Source organism: Gobio gobio, assembly GCF_949357685.1.
Source record: "Gobio gobio genome assembly, chromosome: 23".
In the NCBI taxonomy this organism is placed as follows: domain Eukaryota; kingdom Metazoa; phylum Chordata; class Actinopteri; order Cypriniformes; family Gobionidae; genus Gobio; species Gobio gobio.
The window spans coordinates 44908128-44930627 of record NC_137119.1 but is presented as its reverse complement, the minus strand read 5'-3'; the positions used below and the strand labels follow the sequence as shown (position 1 = coordinate 44930627).

General features: G+C 45.8%; 1 protein-coding gene across 8 annotated transcripts in view; it reads right to left on the bottom strand.

Annotated features, from left to right (window-relative positions):
* ptprma (protein tyrosine phosphatase receptor type Ma) overlaps positions 1 to 22500 on the bottom strand; it is a 278119-nt gene that overhangs the window by 51595 nt on the left and 204024 nt on the right. The window lies entirely within an intron of this gene.

Genomic DNA, 22500 nt, shown 5'->3' with positions numbered 1-22500 from the left:
ATGCTCGCTTTGAGGGAAATAACACCGCCCTCACGGAGAGAGAGCTCGCGGCTGAAGATACAGAGGTTAGTGCACTCTCCGTATCTGAAGCGGATGTAACCCGATCCTTCCGGCGGGTGAACGTCCGAAAAGCTGCGGGTCCAGACGGGATTCCCGGCCGCGTCATCAGAGCGTGCGCGCGCCAACTGGCTGGAGTTTTCACGGACATTTTTAACCTGTCCCTCTCCCTGTCTGTGGTCCCCACATGCTTCAAAACGTCCACCATTGTTCCTGTACCTAAGCAGTCAAAAACACTCTGCTTAAACGACTGGCGTCCTGTTGCTCTGACCCCCATCATCAGCAAATGCTTTGAGAAACTAGTCAGAAACCACATCTGCTCTGTTCTCCCCCCCTCACTGGACCCACTGCAGTTTGCATACCGCAAAAACCGCTCCACTGATGATGCCATTTCATCAACAATTCACACTGCTCTCTCCCACCTGGAAAAGAGGAACACATATGTGAGAATGCTGTTTGTAGACTACAGCTCAGCATTCAACACCATTGTGCCCTCCATACTTGACATTAAACTCCGGGCTCTCGGCTTAAACAGCTTGTTATGCAGCTGGATCCTGGACTTCCTGTCAAACAGACGCCAGGTGGTCAGAATGGGCAGTAACATCTCCTCACCACTGACTCTCAACACTGGAGCCCCTCAGGGCTGTGTTCTCAGCCCACTCCTGTACTCTTTGTACACACATGACTGTGTGGCAACCCACAGCTCCAACACCATCATCAAGTTTGCTGACGATACGACGGTGGTAGGTCTCATCACTGACAATGATGAAACGGCCTACAGAGAGGAGGTGCACACTCTGACACGGTGGTGTCAGGAGCACAACCTCTCCCTCAACGTCAGAAAGACCAAGGAGCTGGTGGTCGACTTCAGGAGGAATGAGAGAGAACACCGCCCCATCATCATCGATGGAGCACCGGTGGAGAGAGTCAGCAGCTTCAAGTTCCTCGGTGTCCACATCACAGAGGAACTCTCATGGTCCGTCCACTCCGAGGCCGTTGTGAAGAAGGCTCATCAGCGCCTTTTCTTCCTGCGACGGCTGAGGAGGTTTGGAATGAGCCGCCACATCCTCACACGGTTCTACACCAGCACCATAGAGAGCCTGCTGACTGGCTGCATCACCACCTGGTACGGCAACAGTACCGCCCGCAGCCGCAAAGCCCTGCAAAGGGTAGTGCGCACGGCCAGCTGCATCATCGGAGGTGAGCTTCCCTCCCTCCAGGACATTTACGCCAGGCGGTGTGTGAAGAGAGCTCAGAGGATCATCAGAGACTCTAGCCACCCGAACCATGGGCTGCTCTCACTGATGCCATCAGGCAGACGGTACCGCAGCATCAGATCACGCACCAGCCGACTCCAGAACAGCTTCTTCCCACAAACAATCAGACTCCTTAACTCTTGACCCATCAGGATCATAACACACACTGGACAGAATATCACTCAGCACAACCCACTGTAGATAAACACACATTATATACACATTTATTTATCATACAGCATCTATTGCACTTTGGATTTCAATTTTTCAATCTGTGAATAATATTTTATACTGTACATTGTATATTATTATTACTATTATAGCGTAATGTATATTGTTTAGTGTATGTTTAGTGTATATTGTTTAAAGTATATGTATATTGTAAGTATGTGTATATTGTTTAAAGCTGTGAGAACTACACTCACATTGTGTAAATTATTTATTGTTTATTGTAGAGTTTACTGTGCTGTGAGTAATTGTGGGCGCATCAGTGTAATCTGATGCTGCTTTAAATGTTGTACATGTCATGTCATGACTACCATGTTGCTCGGAACTGCACCTAAGAATTTCACCTACTGTTGCACTTGTGCATATGTAGAGTGACAAATAAAGTGATTTGATTTTGATTTGATTTGATTTGTAATATTTCACTGTAAAACAAATTCAGTAACACTCTACTTAAAGCCTTTGTGTATAATGCATTATATAATCTATATAATATTAACCGAAGTTAAAATGCATTACAATATTCACATATTCCTTGTTAACCCATTTAAGACTCCCACATGAGACTGCCAACTTCCTGCCCCTACTTCCAGGAAGCATAGCGAAGATGATTTTCATGTTACTAATAAGTATTTTTTGTTGACATATATATATATCTACATAATCGTGAAGGTCTCTAGAATCATCCAAACAAAACAAATCTTACAACAGATCTATAGTTTTTTGTACACTTAGTCCAAATGGCAACTAGAGTAAATTACTTGTAAGTACATATAATGGGGAACTGTACTGTGTTAACAGGTTCATAAATCAAGATTTTTGGTCTTTAGTGCTTTTTGCTTTCATAATATCCCACCTAAAACATAACTTAACCCTTTAACTGACATCTCTACTGTACAATAGACCTTAATTCGATAGGAAAAAATATCATATTTTATAATATTATGTCTTGTAAGGGCCCAAATATTGAGGACCCTTCATCCAGTTTGGATGCGTTTCATTCGAATCGGTCAAGGACCCTCATTCTCTTTATGACTAGTAGCTTATGATTCCATTATAATGTGGAAATTCAGACACATGAGTTTACATTTACATTATTATATGAAATAACCTACTACATTTTTTTTCTTTGTTTTGTTATATAGATGTAATTTTTTCATCATTATATTAATTTATTTTCATTTAACTTTTTGATACACAATGCCCTGTTAGGGCAACTTAATGGGTGCACTTTATTCTGCACTGTTCCAACACTTTAAGACAAATGTATTTGTTGTTTGTTGTATTTTCATATTCAACAGATTATAAGATAGATGCAGCTTTTTTGAGTTTGCATTGAATGTTCTTCGACTTTTATACATAATAAATTTGTTTGTGAATAAAGATTGATCTGTTGATAGCAGTTATTTTGAGTTAAATGCTAAATGTTCTCCTCCTATTCATATTTGACATTGAAGGGCTGCATACAACATATTAATAACTATAGTTGCCGCGCATTCAAATACGATTTTCAAGAAAGAAAGAAAAAACTTGGGGAAAATAAAATAACATGTTTAACCATTCAGACAAATTTGGGCACAAATGGTGCATTACAAGGCTTAATTAATGCAGTAAAAATACTTTTATAATGTATTATTCATAAAGGCTTTAAGTGTTACCAAAAATTATTTTGACAGAAAACCATAATTTTTTTGTACAGCTGCACAATTTTTGGGACTATATATAGCTAATTATTATTAGTAGTATTCGAAGTGATAGTAGTCAACAAAATGATTAAATATATATATATTTCATTAGTCACAGGCTCAAATAAAGAGAATAAGAAGTTGGGTTGCACTTTATTTTCACTGTAATTCCACATTTAAACACTGAGTAATATTACATGTCCTTACTATAGGGTTGCATGTGACTATGCATCGTTTATAGTTATTACTATAATAACTGCTGATATGACAGTGATGAATAAAGTGCTTGTGAAAGTTGTTTCCAGCATTAGTAAGGACAGGTTTCTTGTTTACGGGTTCATGAATCTCAATAAGAAAGGCGTTCCCGTTAAACAGAAGCTCAGTTTGTCAGGGGACGGGATCGCCTTAAAAACCTGCCGCGCTCACACTAATGCGCACTCCTGAGAGCTCCCTTCACAGGGAACAGGAAGTGACTTCCTCACGACACACACACTGTCTCTGGGAGCGCGCTTGCCTCGGGCGGGACAGACCTGAGCCTCGGCAGACCTGCTCAAACGCTCACTGGCTTCAGCTGTAATTAAGGCAGTCTGCAGGCTGGATGTGGCGTGTTTGGTGATGATGACACTCAGTCCTGGGAGGCTGATGCAACATGAGTGTGTGTTTGGGTTAGCGGTGCTGAAGCTACAGACGATCTCTGAATGACACACACATGAGCTGAGACACCGCGCTGTCGGCTGACTGTAGATGTAGTTCAGTCATGAAGCTCTAGAGGGCAAAGGCGGATCAATCTGCCAGCAGTCACGCCATTACCGCACGGCACAAGCTGATTGGATCCTGCAGCCAATGAGATTGCTTGCTCTAGATTTAAATAATCTGGATCAGTGTTTTCTGTGAGCGCCTCTGAACCCCTCCACCTCCCCAGCTCCACCTGCCTAGATCTGTGTGTGTGTGTGTGTGTGTGTGTGTGTGTGTGTGTGTGTGTGTGTGTGTGTGTGTGTGATGGTTAGGTTTAGGGGAAGGGGCAGTGTGTGTGTGTGTGTGTGTGATGGGTAGGTTTAAGGGTAGGGGCAGTGTGTGTGTGTGTGTGCGTGATGGGTAGGTTTAGGGGTAGGGGCAGTGTGTGTGTCTGTGTGATGGGTAGGTTTAGGGGTAGGGGCAGTGTGTGTGTGTGTGTGTGTGTGTGTGTGTGTGTGTGTGTGTGTGTGTGATGGGTAGGTTTAGGGGTAGGGGCAGTGTGTGTGTGTGTGTGTGTGTGTGTGTGTGTGTGTGTGTGTGTGTGTGATGGGTAGGTTTAGGGGTAGGGGCAGTGTGTGTGTGTGTGTGTGTGTGTGTGTGTGTGTGTGTGTGTGTGTGTGTGTGTGTGTGTGTGTGATGGGTAGATTTAGGGGTAGGGGCAGTGTGTGTGTGTGTGTGTGTGTGTGTGTGTGATGGGTAGGTTTAGGGGTAGGGGCAGTGTGTGTGTGTGTGTGTGTGTGTGTGTGTGTGTGTGTGTGTGTGTGTGTGTGTGTGTGTGTGTGTGTGTGATGGGTAGGTTTAGGGGTAGGGGCAGTGTGTGTGTGTGTGTGTGTGTGTGTGATGGGTAGGTTTAGGGGTAGGGGCAGTGTGTGTGTGTGTGTGTGTGTGTGTGTGTGTGTGTGTGTGTGTGTGTGTGTGTGTGTGTGTGTGTGTGATGGGTAGGTTTAGGGGTAGGGGCAGTGTGTGTGTGTGTGTGTGTGTGTGTGTGTGTGTGATGGGTAGGTTTAGGGGTAGGGGCAGTGTGTGTGTGTGTGTGTGTGTGTGTGTGTGTGTGTGTGTGTGTGATGGGTAGGTTTAGGGGCAGTGTAAGGGATAGAAAATACGGTTTGTACGGTATAAAACCATTACGCCTATGGAATGTCCCCACATTTCACAAAAACCTCCCTGTGTGTGTGTGTGTGTGTGTGTGTGTGTGTGTGTGTGTGTGTGTGTGTGTGTGTGTGTAGCACTCTCTATATATAAATGTGAATAATCTGATCAGGCATAACATTATGACCAACTTCCTAATATTGGTATTGTCTAGACCCCTGAAGGTGTGCTGTGGTGTCTGGCACCAAGATGTTAGCAGCAGATCCTTTAAGTCCTGTAAGTTGCGAGCCAAAGGTGAGTTTTGGAGATGCTCTGACCCAGTCGTCTAGCCGTCACAATCTGGCCCTTGTCAAACTCGCTCAAATCCTTACGCTTGCCCATTTTTCCTGCTTCTAACACATCAACTCTGAGGACAACATGTTCACTTGCTGCCTAATATATCAGATCATCAGTGTTATTCACTTCACACACAAAATGCATTTTTTTACACTAAACACTGAATAATATGTGGAGAAATGAAGAAGGCCACAGAGTGACAGATTTCCCTTAAAACTGTGGCAGACGAGGCATTGGCAGGCGCCACACGAGCCCATAATCATCCCACCTGGCCGGGCGAGCGAGCGCTAAACCCAGAGCCTGACAAATGCGTTTAATAGGAACTTTAATGCGGCCATCTGCACGCGCAGTAAATGGCTAGAACTCTCCAGAGCGCTGCAGCTCTCAGCTCTGTGTTTTAGAGGCCGGTGGCGGGTCTAATGCGGTCTGCGGTCTGATGGCGAGCGCAGGCTCTCAGGGGTCCGCTGGAGGGGGATCGTATCTTTAATGGAGACTGGATGGATCCTGCCCAGCATTAAGTGGTTTAAAACAGAGCACCGAAGCCCGGCCGAACCTGCAGCCGCACATTAAACATAAATAAATTAAAGTGAAGCCATTTCTCTGGCTCTCCTGCTTCATCCGTTTATCTGCAGAAGGTCACCGCCATCGGAGCTTTTACAAATGGAAAAAAGATGGATGCTCGCCATCAGTCCGGAGGGGATTCTGAGTGAACGCACACACTCGCGCTCCATCTTACACACAACTAACCAGAGAGTTTGGTGCTGTACACACAAACTAAAACAGGAGCGCCACACACGTGCAGGAATATCACATAACTAATGAATCTAATAAAGAATGCATCTATATATACACCCGTACAACCGCCTAATGTGAACTAATTAAGATGATGCAACAGGAAGTGCTCGATCCCAGCAGAATCGGTGGCTTTTCCCAGCGTCCCGTTACATCAGCGCACAGATGCTGAGCTGTTCTCTGCTCCAGGAATAACTACACAAACACACTTAATGATGGCTGTGTTTACACTGTCTACAGCTCAATCTGTGCACATCTGTACTCGCCACAGCTGGAGTACAGTAGTCAGACTAACACAATAAAGTAATTGTGAAGTGTGCCAATCGGTGCTTTTGTAGCGTTGAGTGTTGTAACCAATCACAGTTAAACCAAGCGTGCCTTAACCTGCAGTTCATCGACTGACCACTGGAGGCGGAGTCAGAAGGAGCAGAATCTTATTGAGCTCATGTTAAAATGGCCAACTTTACAGCAGAAGAACACATGTTTACAGCAGAAGAACACATGTTTACAGCAGAAGAACACATGTTTACAGCAGAAGAACACATGTTTACAGCAGAAGAACACATGTTTACAGCAGAAGAACACATGTTTACAGCAGAAGAACACATGTTTACAGCAGAAGAACACATGTTTACAGCAGAAGAACACATGTTTACAGCAGAAGAACACATGTTTACAGTCTGGGACAAATTGTGCTTTTGGTCTGTACAGCTAATGTTGCCCTTCATGACGACTGTGAGGGGGGGGGGGGGGGGGGTTCTTTATAACTCATCCGTTTATATTATATTAAGCCTTAAAGTTCTGCATAATTAAGGGCGTGGCCACTTGAGTGACACTATGGTTGAGCTAAGTGGGCGTGGTTTCAGCAACTAGGCACCTCAGCTCCGCCCATGTCCCGCCTCTTTGCCATTTTTGGTTATGTGGAAGTGACATGTGCTGCCAATATGACGACGGCCGGCTCCGCCCACTTTAGGCTCCAAAAATGCTCTTCGGAAACCTACGGGTGACGTCACGGACACTACCCCATAGTTTTATACAGTCTATGAGTTAAACACATGAACGCAAGCACCAATCAGAAGCCAAAGAAACTGTCAAACCCTGAACGAGAATCATTTGAATGTTTGATTGAATGACAGAATGAATCAGTTCTTTTGGACAAATGAGTTAAAAGATTCAATGGTTCACTCACTTGAATGGTTTTTAAACGAATCGGTTGAATGAATGATTCAATGACTCACTCATAGGTGGATTGCAACTATGGTCGAGCTAGGTGGGCGTGGTTTCAGCAACCAGGCACCTCAGCTCCGCCCACGTCCCACCTCTTTGCTATTTTTGGTTATGTGGGAGTGACGCGCGGGGATGCGCTGCCAAGATGGCGACGGCCGGCTCCGCCCCCTTTAGGCTCCAAAATTGCTCTTCGGAAACCTACGGGTGACGTCATGGACACTACGTCCATAGTTTTACACAGTCTATGAGTTAAACGCATGAACGCAAGCACCAATCAGAAGCCAAAGAAACTGTCAAACCCTAAATGAGAATCATTTGAATGATTGATTCAATGACCGAATGAATCAATGTTTTTAAATGAATCGGTTGAATGAATGATTCAATTCATCATTAGGTAAAGTCAAGGAACTATATAATATAACATAAGGTTCTTTATTGGCACTGATGGTTCTATGAAGAACCTTTAACTTTGTACATTGTTCTTTACAGCTTCTTTAGATTACTACAATGCTCTTCACAGCAAGAAAAAGGGTTATTTTAAGAACTGATCAGATTGTTCATATATATATGCAGGACTCAACGATACAGATTTATGATGTAAATCTTGAAATGTTCACTCGGCACAGAAGCACAAATGAAGCCTGTATGCTAATAAGGCCTTTGCCCGTTCCTTCATATTCCAACTGTAAGCTAATTTATTTTCCCAATTATTCCGATCTGATTTAGCACAATGGGATTTGTGAGGTAATAACACTTCAGATGTGGAGACTGAATCTCTGGTGTGACACTGCGCAAACAGCGGCTCCAGATTTACAGCGCTTGTCTTCAGCTAAATTGGCATAGATTTCAGACGGCCGTATCAGCAAAGATTTGTCTTGGCGCTGACATTCTCACGCTACACTTAAAAACAAATTAGAGTCTCTACAGAAAGCCCTGGAACATGACAGAAGCACAGCAATTACTGAGCCGCTCGCTCGCTCGCATCCAGTGGCTTCAGAGACATTCCCACTCGCTAAACACTAATGACTCCAGCCACACACACACACACACACACGGGTTAAAGACGAACGCTCGCGGTCCCTCAACACTGGCTCCTGTGATGAGGAGGAGGAGGAGGAGGAGGAGGAGGGCAAACACAGGGTTAAACTAATGTGTGTGTGTTTCTCTCCATCAGATCACCAGGAAATCATAACTATTGATTTATGGGATATTGCAGTGTTCATTGTGAATGATTTATCATTATTGTGCTAATAATCTTGAATAACTTCATCTCTTCTCTGATGACGAGGGCGGGGCCACCTGTCACTCACATGAGATCAGCCAATAGCAAACCACAACCATCCAATCACTTCCCCACAGACACACTCAAGCCCCGCCCCTACATTTGTTCTTGTTTGTGAAGCGATTCACTCGATATACGACACACTAGAGGAGAAAACACCAACGGGACTTCAGTGTGTGTGTGTGTGTGTGTGTGTGTGTGTGAGTGAGAGAGAGAGTGTGTGTGTGTGTGTGTGTGTGTGTGTGTGTGTGTGTGTGTGTGTGTGTGTGTGTGTGTGTGTGTGTGTGTGTGTGTGTGTGTGTGTGTGTGTGTGTGAGAGTGTGTGTGTGAGTGTGTCTGTGTGAGAGAGAGAGAGAGTGTGTGTGTGTGTGTGTGCGTGTGTGTGTGTGAGTGTGTGTGTATGTGAGTGTGTGTGTGTGTGTGTGTGTGTGGGCATGTTTTCGTGAAATATCAGGACACAAATGTGTATAATGACATGGGTATGACACAGGTATTACAAAAAGAGGGTGAAATATGAGGACGTTCCCCATGTCCTCACTTTTCAAAATGCTTATAAATCACAGAATGAGGTTTTTTTCACAGAAAGTGAACTGCACAGTCTCCTGTGAGGGCTAGGTTTAGGGGCAGGGGCAGTGTGTGTGTGTGTGTGTGTGTGTGATGGGTAGGTTTAGGGACAGGGGCAGTGTAAGGGGATAGAAAATACGGTTTGTACGGTATAAAAACCATTACGCCTATGGAATGTCCTCACATTTCACAAAAACAAACATGTGTGTGTGTGTGTGTGTGTGTGTGTGTGTGTGTGTGTGTGTGTGAGAGAGAGAGAGTGTGTGTATGTGAGTGTGTGTGTGTGTGTGTGTGTGTGTGTGTGTGTGTGTGTGTGTGTGTGTGTGTGTGTGTGTGTGTGCATGCATGTGTGTGAGAGAGTGTGAGTGTGTGTGTGTGTGTGTGTGAGAGAGAGAGAGAGAGAGTGTGTGTGTGTGTGTGTGTGTCTGTGAGAGAGTGTGTGTGAGTGTGTGTGTGTGTGTGTGTGTGTGTGTGTGTGTGTGTGTGTGTGTGTGTGTGTGTGTGTGAGAGAGTGTGTGTGTGTGTGTGTGTGTGTGTGTGTGTGTGTGTGTGTGTGTGTGTGTGTGTGTGTGTGTGTGTGTGTGTGTGTGTGTGTGTGTGTGTGTGAGAGTGTGTGTGTGTGTGTGTGTGTGTGTGTGTGTGTGTGTGTGTGTGTGTGTGTGTGTGTGTGTGTGTGTGTGTGTGTGAGAGTGTGTGTGTGTGTGTGTGTGTTGTACATCATAAAAGACAACGTTGGCATCCGTCTTCAGCGCTCTCATGTATATTTCTGTGCAGTTATTTGTCCTGTCATCACACATGAGCTGATTTCGTGTCATGTAATGATCGTGTTTTTTCATGTTTGAAGCTTTAACTCAATGAGAGCGAATGAAAAGCGGCAGCCGACCTCTGACCCCGTGTTAATGGGCAGCCCTGCTCTAGCGAAGCTCCCCGTCCCGGATCATCGTGTTTATTCGGCTCAGTTCCATATGGTGTTCCGCTTCCCGCTGCCGCTCAACGGGACGCTAATCGCCTAACGCTCTCCTCAAATCGTCAAAGCTAATGGATGTCGTCATCTAAAGTGTGTGTTTAAACGGCCCATTGTGACAGCGTCTGCTAACCCCAGTGAACACTAGTCCCACACACTCACATTAGCATTTACATCCCATAACGAACAGCAATACTGCGAGTTAAACATGATCACATACAGTAACGATCAACATGCGTGAGTTAAGCACTGCTAATAAATCTCCGTGATTATGATGTATAGTGTGGAGACGGCGCGGGGTGTCAGATCATCTGTTTATGATGCAAACGCTGCTAATATATTCATGATTTCTATTTTTGCCGCTGACAGACTCATCCCTCATGGGTTTCCTGCTAACTCGTGTGATCCAGTGTTTTGTGGGATCGTGTCAGACTCTCGACTACAGCTGTTCTGGGACTCAGAGAGGTTTGTCTCCATCATATTTTCCATTACAAAGGAGTGTTGAGGACGCATGATGTGGCTGTTTCCTGGGCTGAAGCCTGACAGCGAGGTAAAGCCGCTCCTCCTCATCCGACGTGTTCAGGCTGTCGCTCTCGTTTATGCACCTGGGACGAGAGGAGATTGAACCGCTTCCCAAACAGCCTATTTCCTTGCAAATGTCAGTCTCACAGTGAAACTAAGAGTGAGCTGAGAGAAAATGGGAAATAAATGTGGAATTGTGTTAGAGAGCCAGAACCCAAAAAGGGTAGGAAAAAGCAAAGGAAGGTTTTCCTGCATTATTTCCTCATTGTTGCGGCTCCTCTCTTCCCAGTCTGTCAGTAATGCTCTGTTTACTTCCTGTCTCTATGAAGCCCCTCCTTCTGAAAAGCACACTATGCTCTGATTGGTTGGCTGGAGCGGTGTGTTGTGATTGGCGTTTGGGAAATGTCCCGCCTCTTACCATAACTGGCAGTTTCCACACAAGACTAACTCACTCACCCAGGCCCCGCCCCTTTATTCTGCACATTAATTATTATAATGAGGAATACTGTGACGTGTTGGTTCCTGAAGAAACTCACGATGGAGGCGTTTCAGGAGTTCAAAGCAGCGTTCAGTGCGAACGGCCTCGGGTGGGATTTTAGCAACCACATAGCAACACCCTAGCAACTACCCAAAAACTCTAGCAACCACCAGGACATTTTAGCAACTACATAGCAAAACCCTAGCAACCGCCCTGAACACTCTAGCAACCACCAAGACATTTCTGCAACCACATAGTAACACCTTAGCAACCACCCGAACACTCTAGCAACCACCAATACATTTCAGCAATCACATAGCAACACCTTAGCAACCAGCAGGACAGTTTTAGCAACAACATAGAAACACCTTAGCAACCACCAGAAAACTCTAGCAACCACCAGGACATTTTAGCAGCCACATAGCAACACCCTAGCAAACACCCGAACACTCTAGCAACCACCAGGACATTTTAGCAGCCACATAGCAACACCTTAGCAACCACCTGAACACTCTAGCAACCACCAGGACATTTTAGCAGCCACATAGCAACACCTAAGCAACCACATGGCAACACCTTAGCAACCACCCGAACACTCTAGCAACCACCAGAACACCTTAGCAACCACATAGCAACACCTTAGCAACCACCCAAACACTCTAGCAACCACCAGGACATTTTAGCAGCCACATAGCAACACCCTAGCAAACACCCGAACACTCTAGCAACCACCAGGACATTTTAGCAGCCACATAGCAACACCTTATCAACCACATGGCAACACCTTAGCAACCACCCGAACACTCTAGCAACCACCAGAACACCTTAGCAACCACATAGCAACACCTTAGCAACCACCCGAACACTCTAGCAACCACCCAAACACTAGCAACCACCAGGACATTTCAGCAACAACAAAGCAACCACCCGAACACTAGCAACCACCAGGACATTTCAGAAACAACATAGCAACACCTTAACAACCACCCGAACACTCTAGCAACCACCCAAACACTCTAGCAACCACCAGAACACCTTAGCAAGCACATAGCAACACCTTAGCAACCACCCGAACACTCTAGCAAACACCAGCACACTTTAGCAGCCACCAGGACATTTCAGCAACCACATAGCAACACCCTAGCAACCACCAGAGCATTTAACAACCACATAGCAATCATCAGTGTGAAGGGCCTTGGATGAGATTTAATCGGTCAGATGATCAAACCATCCCAGACTGGTGTTAGCACAGCACAAGCGGCTGATGGCGTCTCTCCTCGTGTTCACTCAGATGGAAACACACGCCGTTATCAATCCCACACAGGAAGACGACGCTGAGCAGAGGAAACGCATCACTTCAGATGAGATGGAAATAAAACACTGACAAACTGTGTCTTGCAGGAAACACCACGCCAGTGTTTCTACTTCACATGTCATGTTTAATTCAGCGTGACTTGCCGTTTCTTTGACGTTATTTGTGAAATTTCTAAGTGCAAATAGTTTCTACGGCAAACTTTAAATAATGGTTTCAGCAACACTCCTGTCCATGAACTCATGAAGTTCAGTTCTACATGGAGACGTCGAAGCTTCAGTTTGGTGAAGGCTTGAAATAATAAAGTTTTAGCAGATAATCTGTGTTTTATTGTTTGGGAATGGCCTCCAGCCATCCGAGGACAGAAGGAAGGACAGAGTACACACACTTCCCGCTGCGCTCCTGCTCCACACACTGCGGTGATTCAGCGCTCATGCATATCTAACGCCGCTGGGCTAGTCCCTGCAGACGCCATCCTCAGACCTTTACATTTCTATTTTCTCTCTTTAGTTTTTTTCAAACGTACATTTTCTCTCTCTTTCCTTTCCATTTTTCCAGGCGTAAACACATCCATTTGAAGTTTAACCTGAGCCCCTGCAGATGCGCTGGAAGAAAGGCTCTTTTAAACACAAGTTTCTGTGTTTTTGCAGGAGAGAAGCTTAAATAAAAGCCCCCGCGGTGCAGCGCTGGTGGTCGGGCCCCAGGAGAGCCGAGCGACAGAGAAGAGCCATTCCATTCCTCATCTACAGATATAAATCCATAGGCGTTTCTGACACAGAGACAGTGAACGAGCCGCTCTTCACACGGGACACCGAACGCTAAACGCCGGGTCTGAGGCCCAGCAACAATCGAAGATGCGTACAGAACTGAACTGATCTGAATGATGACACTACTGTCCTCTGTAGAGCTCATTATACATTATAGCAATTATACAGCAACACACTAGCAACCACCAGAACATTTCAGCAACCACATAGCAACACCCTAGAAACCACCAGAACATTTCAGCAACCACATAGCAACCACCAGAACATTTCAGCAACCACAGAGCAACACCCTAGCAACCACCCAAACAGTCTAGCAATCACATAGCAACCACCAGAACATTTCCAGCCACATAGCAACACCTTAGAAACCACCCAAAAAGTCTAGCAACCACCAGAACATTTTAACAACCACATAGCAACACCCTAGCAACCACCAGAACATTTCAGCAACCACATAGCAACACCCTAGCAACCACCCAAACAGTCTAGCAACCACCAGAACATTTTAACAACCACATAGCAACACCCTAGCAACCACCAGAACATTTCAGCAAACACATAGCAATACCCTATCAACCACCAGAACATTTCAGCAAACACATAGCAATACCCTAGCAACCACCAGAACATTTCAGCAACCACATAGCTACACCTCAGAAACCACCCAAACACTCTAGCAACCACCAAAACATTTTAACAAACACATAGCAACACCCTAGCAACCACCCAAACAGTCTAGCAACCACCGTGACATTTTACCAACCACATTGCAACACCTTAGCAACTACCAGGACATTTTAGCAACCACATCATAACACCCTAGCAACCACCCGAACACCCCAGCAACCCCGTGGCAACACCTTAGAAACCACTTAAACACTCTAGCAAGTAGCAACCACCCGAAAATTTTAACAAACACATAACAACACACTAGCAACCACCGGAACATTTCAGCAACCACCAAGACATTCCCAACTACATAGCAACACCTTAGAAGCCACCCAAACACTCTAGCAACCACCAGAACATTTTAACAACCACATAGCAACACCTTAGCAACTATCAGGACATTTTAGCAACCACATCGTAACACCCTAGCAACCACACGGACACCCCAGCAACCACCAAGACATTTCAGCAACCACATAGCAACACACTAGCAACCAACGGAACATTTCAGCAACCACCAAAACATTCCCAACCACATAGCAACACCTTGGAAACCACCCAAACACTCTAGCAACCACCAGTACATTTGAACAATCACATAGCAACACCTTAGCAACTACCAGGACATTTTAGCAACCACATCGTAACACCCCAGCAACCACCAAGACATTTCAGCAACCACATAGAAACACATTGGAAACCACCCAAACACCCTAGCAACCACCAGGACATTTCAGCAATCACATAGCAACACCCTAGCAACCACCCCGAACACTCTAAGAACCACAAGAACATTTTAATAACACCCTAGAAACCACCCTGAACACTCCAGCAACCACCCAAAACACTTTAGCAATCACATAGCAACACCCAAGCAACCACCCAAACACTCTAGCAACCACAAGAGCATTTAACAATCACATAGCAACACCCTAGCAACCACCCAAAACACTCTAGCAACCACCAGGACATTTCAGCAGCCATATAGCAGCAGCATAGCAACCTCCCTGAGCACTTTAACAACCACAAGAGCATTTAACAACCACATAGCAACACCCTAGTAACCACATTGAACACACTAGCAACCATCAGAACATCTTAGCAACCACATAGCAACACATATCATCATGGCATGAGTTTTGCATATGCAAACACCCCTGACATGTACTCAGGAAAGTGTCAGAAACGATTTCACAGCACACTGACACAGATGTATAGGATATACTGTATTATGCAGGTGTGTATGACTGTGTTTGACAGCTGAAGCTCACCGCACTGTGAGGGTCCATTAGTATGTGTGACTGATGATTTCAGAGGTGTATTGAGATGAGCTGTCAGCGCGCCATCAAAATACACTTCCCGCAGATACAGAGGTCACCTGCACATTTCACTGACAGACTCTGACATCTCAGACAAGCAGGAGTTACCCAGCATTCACACTGAGTTTATATCTAATTTAATCATTTTATTATGAATTATTATTGTCTCAAATCAGGCCTGGAGTAAAACTGGTCAAATAATTTCAGCTCGATCACGCTTTTAAAGCTGAACTCAATCACATCCTTTCCATCAAAGCACTTACATTTAAAAAGCTTGATTTGTCATTTTAATATGATATGGTGTGTGTTTATGTGAATGTGCTCTTCAGGCATGAAGGATTGTATGATGTGGAGAAATATTAAGACGTAATGTGTTGACAGTTTAATGAAACGGCTGAAATCACAAACATCTGCTGCTAATATTAACTGGTTATGATCACAGTAATGCTGCAGTGTGTGTGTGTGTGTGTGTGTGTGTGTGTGTGTGTGTGTGTGTGTGTGTGTGTGTGTGTGTGTGTGTGTGTGTGACCCTCAGCGGATGTTTACACTGATACACTAATGCATCATCATGTCCATTAAACTATCGTCACTGTAACCTGCAGCTTTACTGCACTCAAACATCTCCGTTCAGCTAATAAATATTTCAAAGCTCTTACAAATGGAATAAATGTTTGTCTGCCTTTAAATAGAGGCAGAATAACAACATGCACTTTCTATTCCCAAACACTCACAAAACAACATTTCAAGGAGGATTTATTGTGAAATCAGTCAAAAACACTGTTTAACAAAAATCCTCAATCACGTGTTCAGTTAATTAACCACCAGAACAGTATAGCAACCACACAGCAACACTCTAGCAACCATCCACACACTTTAGCAACCACCAGAACATTTCAGAAACCACATAGCAACACCCTAGCAACCACCATAACATTTAAGCAACCACATAGCAACACCCTAGCAACCACCCGAACACTCTAGCAACCACCAGAACATTTCAGCAACCACATAGCAACACCCTAGCAACCACCCAAACACTCTAGCAACCACCAGAACATTTCAGCAACCACATAGCAACACCCTAGCAACCACCATAACATTTCAGCAACCACATAGCAACACCCTAGCAACCACATGAATACTCTAGCGGCCACCAGAACATTTCAGCAACCACATAGCAACACCCTAGCAACCACCCAAACACTCTAGCAACCACCAGAACATTTCAGCAACCACATAGCAACACCCTAGCAACCATCCACACACTTTAGAAATCACCAGAACATTTCAGCAACCGCATAGCAACACCCTAGCAACCATCCACACACTTTAGAAATCACCAGAACATTTCAGCAACCGCATAGCAACACCCTAGCAACCATCCACACACTTTAGAAATCACCAGAACATTTCAGCAACCGCATAGCAACACCCTAGCAACCATCCACACACTTTAGAAATCACCAGAACATTTCAGCAACCGCATAGCAACACCCTAGCAACCATCCACACACTTTAGAAATCACCAGAACATTTCAGCAACCTCATAGTAACCATCCACACACTTTAGAAATCACCAGAACATTTCAGCAACCGCATAGCAACACCCTGGCAACCATCCACACACTTTAGAAATCATCAGAACATTTCAGCAACCCCATAGCAACACCCTAGCAACCACCTGAACACTCTAGCAACCACCAGAACATTTCAGCAACCACATAGCAACACCCTAGCAACCACCCGAACACTCTAGCAACCACCAGAACATTTCAGCAACCACATAGCAACACCCTAGCAACCACCAGAACACTCTAGCAACCACCAGAACATTTCAGCAACCACATAGCAACACCCTAGCAACCATCCACATACTTTAGAAATCACCAGAACATTTCAGCAACCACATAGCAACACCCTAGCAGTCATCCACACACTTTAGCAATCACCAGAACATTTCAGCAACCGCATAGCAACATCCTAGCAACCATCCACACACTTTAGAAATCACCAGAACATTTCAGCAAATCCATAGCAACACCCTAGCAACCACCCGAACACTCTAGCAACCACCAGAACATTTCAGCAACCACATACACCAGAACATTTTTAGCAATTTAACTGTGTGTTTGTGTTTAGCACAGGATGTGGTTTGTGATTGGCTCACAGGTGTGTGTGAGAGTCGCTTCCACTCCATCTCCTCCGGGAGGTTTCATGAGGATAAATCCCCAGGTATGCTCCATGCACCCATTAATAGACGTTAATTAGAGTCTAATTTAATTATGGAGTCTGATTGCTGTGTGTGACTCATTCCCAAACGTTCCTCATCTGATCCCATTACCATTTAGAGTAAAGGTGTGATCGGCGGATCATGGCCGGGCCGTTCCTCCGTCAGCTGAGGCAGATACGCATCCTCGTTACAATTAATTTATTTCTTGTTCTGCGGTGAAGGATTTAATTAAGGGCTCGTGCTGGATCAGTTAAACGATCATGCTCCCTCTGTGACAACACACTCTCACTGACTCTCACTGACTCTCCCACTCTCTCACTGACTCTCACACTCTCTCACTGACTCTCACTGACTCTCACACTCTCTCACTGACTCTCACACTCTCTCACTGACTCTCACACACTCTCACTGACTCTCACACTCTCTCACTGACTCTCACACTCTCTCACTGACTCTCACACTCTCTCACTGACTCTCACTGACTCTCACACTCTCTCACTGACTCTCACACTCTCTCACTGACTCTCACACACTCTCACTGACTCTCACACTCTCTCACTGACTCTCACACTCTCTCACTGACTCTCACACTCTCTCACTGACTCTCACACACTCTCACTGACTCTCACACTCTCTCACTGACTCTCACACTCTCTCACTGACTCTCACACTCTCTCACTGACTCTCACACTCTCTCACTGACTCTCACACACTCTCACTGACTCTCACACACTCTCACTGACTCTCACACTCTCTCACTGACTCTCACACTCTCTCACTGACTCTCACACACTCTCACTGACTCTCACACACTCTCACTGACTCTCACACACTCTCACTGACTCTCACACACTCTCACTGACTCTCACTGACTCTCACACTCTCTCACTGACTCTCACACACTCTCACTGACTCTCACACACTCTCACTGACTCTCACACACTCTCACTGACTCTCACACTCTCTCACTGACTCTCACACTCTCTCACTGACTCTCACACTCTCTCACTGACTCTCACACTCTCTCACTGACTCTCACACACTCTCACTGACTCTCACACTCTCTCACTGACTCTCACACTCTCTCACTGACTCTCACACACTCTCACTGACTCTCACACACTCTCACTGACTCTCACACACTCTCACTGACTCTCAATGACTCTCACACTCTCTCACTGACTCTCACACACTCTCACTGACTCTCACACTCTCTCACTGACTCTCACACACTCTCACTGACTCTCACACTCTCTCACTGACTCTCACACTCTCTCACTGACTCTCACACACTCTCACTGACTCTCACACACTCTCACTGACTCTCACACACTCTCACTGACTCTCACTGACTCTCACACTCTCTCACTGACTCTCACACTCTCTCACTGACTCTCACACTCTCTCACTGACTCTCACACACTCTCACTGACTCTCACACTCTCTCACTGACTCTCACACTCTCTCACTGACTCTCAATGACTCTCACACTCTCTCACTGACTCTCACACACTCTCACTGACTCTCACACACTCTCACTGACTCTCACACACTCTCACTGACTCTCACACACTCTCACACACTCTCACTGACTCTCACACACTCTCACACACTCTCACTGACTCTCACACTCTCTCACTGACTCTCACTGACTCTCACTGACTCTCACTGACTCTCACACACTCTCACTGACTCTCACTGACTCTAGCTGACTCTCACACACTCTCACTGACTCTCACTGACTCTCACACACTGTCACTGACTCTGACACACTCTCACTGACTCTCACACTCTCTCACTGACTCTCACACACTCTCACTGACTCTCACACACTCTCACTGACTCTCACACACTCTCACTGACTCTCACACACTCTCACTGACTCTCACACACTCTCACTGACTCTCACACTCTCTCACTGACTCTCACACACTCTCACTGACTCTCACACACTCTCACTGACTCTCACACACTCTCACTGACTCTCACACACTCTCACTGACTCTCACTGACTCTCACACACTCTCACTGACTCTCACACACTCTCACTGACTCTCACACACTCTCACTGACTCTCACACTCTCTCACTGACTCTCACTGACTCTCACACACTCTCACTGACTCTCACACACTCTCACTGACTCTCACACACTCTCACTGACTCTCACACACTCTCACTGACTCTCACACTCTCTCACTGACTCTCACACACTCTCACTGACTCTCACACACTCTCACTGACTCTCACACACTCTCACTGACTCTCACACACTCTCACTGACTCTCACTGACTCTCACACACTCTCACTGACTCTCACACACTCTCACTGACTCTCACACACTCTCACTGACTCTCACACTCTCTCACTGACTCTCACTGACTCTCACACACTCTCACTGACTCTCACACACTCTCACTGACTCTCACTGACTCTCACACTCTCTCACTGACTCTCACACACTCTCACTGACTCTCACACACTCTCACTGACTCTCACACACTCTCACTGACTCTCACTGACTCTCACTGACTCTCACACACTCTCACTGACTCTCACTGACTCTCACACACTCTCACTGACTCTCACTGACTCTCACTGACTCTCACTGACTCTCACTGACTCTCACTGACTCTCACTGACTCTCACTGACTCTCACACACTCTCACTGACTCTCACTGACTCTCACTGACTCTCACACACTCTCACTGACTCTCACTGACTCTCACTGACTCTCACACTCTCTCACTGACTCTCACTGACTCTCACACACTCTCACTGACTCTCACTGACTCTCACACACTCTCACTGACTCTCACACACTCTCACTGACTCTCACACACTCTCACTGACTCTCACACACTCTCACTGACTCTAGCTGACTCTCACACACTCTCACTGACTCTCACACACTGTCACTGACTCTCACACACTGTCACTGACTCTCACACACTCTCACTGACTCTCACACACTCTCACACACTCTCACTGACTCTCTCACTGACTCTCACATACTCTCACTGACTCTCACTGACTCTCACTGACTCTCACACACTCTCACTGACTCTCACTGACTCTCCCACACTCTCACTGACTCTCACTGACTCTCACTGACTCTCACACACTCTCACTGACTCTCACTGACTCTCACTGACTCTCCCACACTCTCACTGACTCTCCCACACTCTCACTGACTCTCACACACTCTCACTGACTCTCACTGACTCTCACACACTCTCACTGACTCTCACACACTCTCACTGACTCTCACTGACTCTCACTGACTCTAGCTGACTCTCACACACTCTCACTGACTCTCACTGACTCTCACATACTCTCACTGACTCTCACACACTCTCACTGACTCTCACACACTCTCACTGACTCTCACACACTCTCACTGACTCTAGCTGACTCTCCCACACTCTCACTGACTCTAGCTGACTCTCACACACTCTCACTGACTCTCACTGACTCTCACACACTCTCACTGACTCTCACACACTCTCACTGACTCTCACTGACTCTCACATACTCTCACTGACTCTCACACACTCTCACTGACTCTCACACACTCTCACTGACTCTCACACACTCTCACTGACTCTCACTGACTCTCCCACACTCTCACTGACTCTAGCTGACTCTCACACACTCTCACTGACTCTCACTGACTCTCACACACTCTCACTGACTCTAGCTGACTCTCACACACTCTCACTGACTCTCACACACTCTCACTGACTCTCACTGACTCTCACACACTCTCACTGACTCTCACACACTCTCACTGACTCTCACACACTCTCACTGACTCTCACACACTCTCACACACTCTCACTCTCACTGACTCTCACACACTCTCACTGACTCTCACACACTCTCACACACTCTCACTGACTCTCACACACTCTCACTCTCACTGACTCTCACACACTCTCACTGACTCTCACACACTCTCACACACTCTCACTGACTCTCACTGACTCTCACACACTCTCACTCTCACTGACTCTCACACACTCTCACTGACTCTCACACACTCTCACTGACTCTCACTGACTCTCACACACTCTCACACACTCTCACACACTCTCACTGACTCTCACTGACTCTCACACACTCTCACACACTCTCACTGACTCTCACACACTCTCACTCTCACTGACTCTCACACACTCTCACTGACTCTCACACACTCTCACACACTCTCACTGACTCTCACACACTCTCACACACTCTCACACACTCTCACACACTCTCACTGACTCTCACACACTCTCACTGACTCTCACACACTCTCACACACTCTCACTCTCACTGACTCTCACACACTCTCACTGACTCTCATACACTCTCACACACTCTCACACACTCTCACTGACTCTCACTGGGATGTTTAAGGCCAGGAGACGCTTGTATCCGCTCTGTCCTTTCTCTATGACGAGTGAGTCTGTCCACGGTAAAAGAGAGAAAATCACAACTGGAAGGAATCAAATTCCCACCACAAAAACTAGGACAAAAACTCAATAAAACAAACAAGTTCTTCCTTCACATCGCCCGTTCTCACTCACACACACACGCTCTGATGATGTTCATAGAGCGGGAAATGTGTCCAAATATAGTGAGAGTTATAAACACAGAAGATCTGTGGATCTGATCAACAGACTCCGGGATCGGCTCTAATCCTGGCGGAGGCTCTGAATCCCGTCACACACACTCCGTGAATGTCACGTTTGAACCCGGAGGAAATCCAGATTAAATCTCATATTTGTCAGCTGCGTCCTCTAAAAATAAACCACATGAACTCGAGTCTGCTTCAGTGTGTGTGTGTGTGTGTGTGTGTGACTAATGATGAATTACTGAGAGCAGCTGAACTAACGGTATAAAACTGCAGCTCATGCATTGATCAGTGTTAATGTTAATTAATGGCTTATTATAAAGTGTTACAAATATTCCACGTTAATAATGCTAATCATAACACTCACACA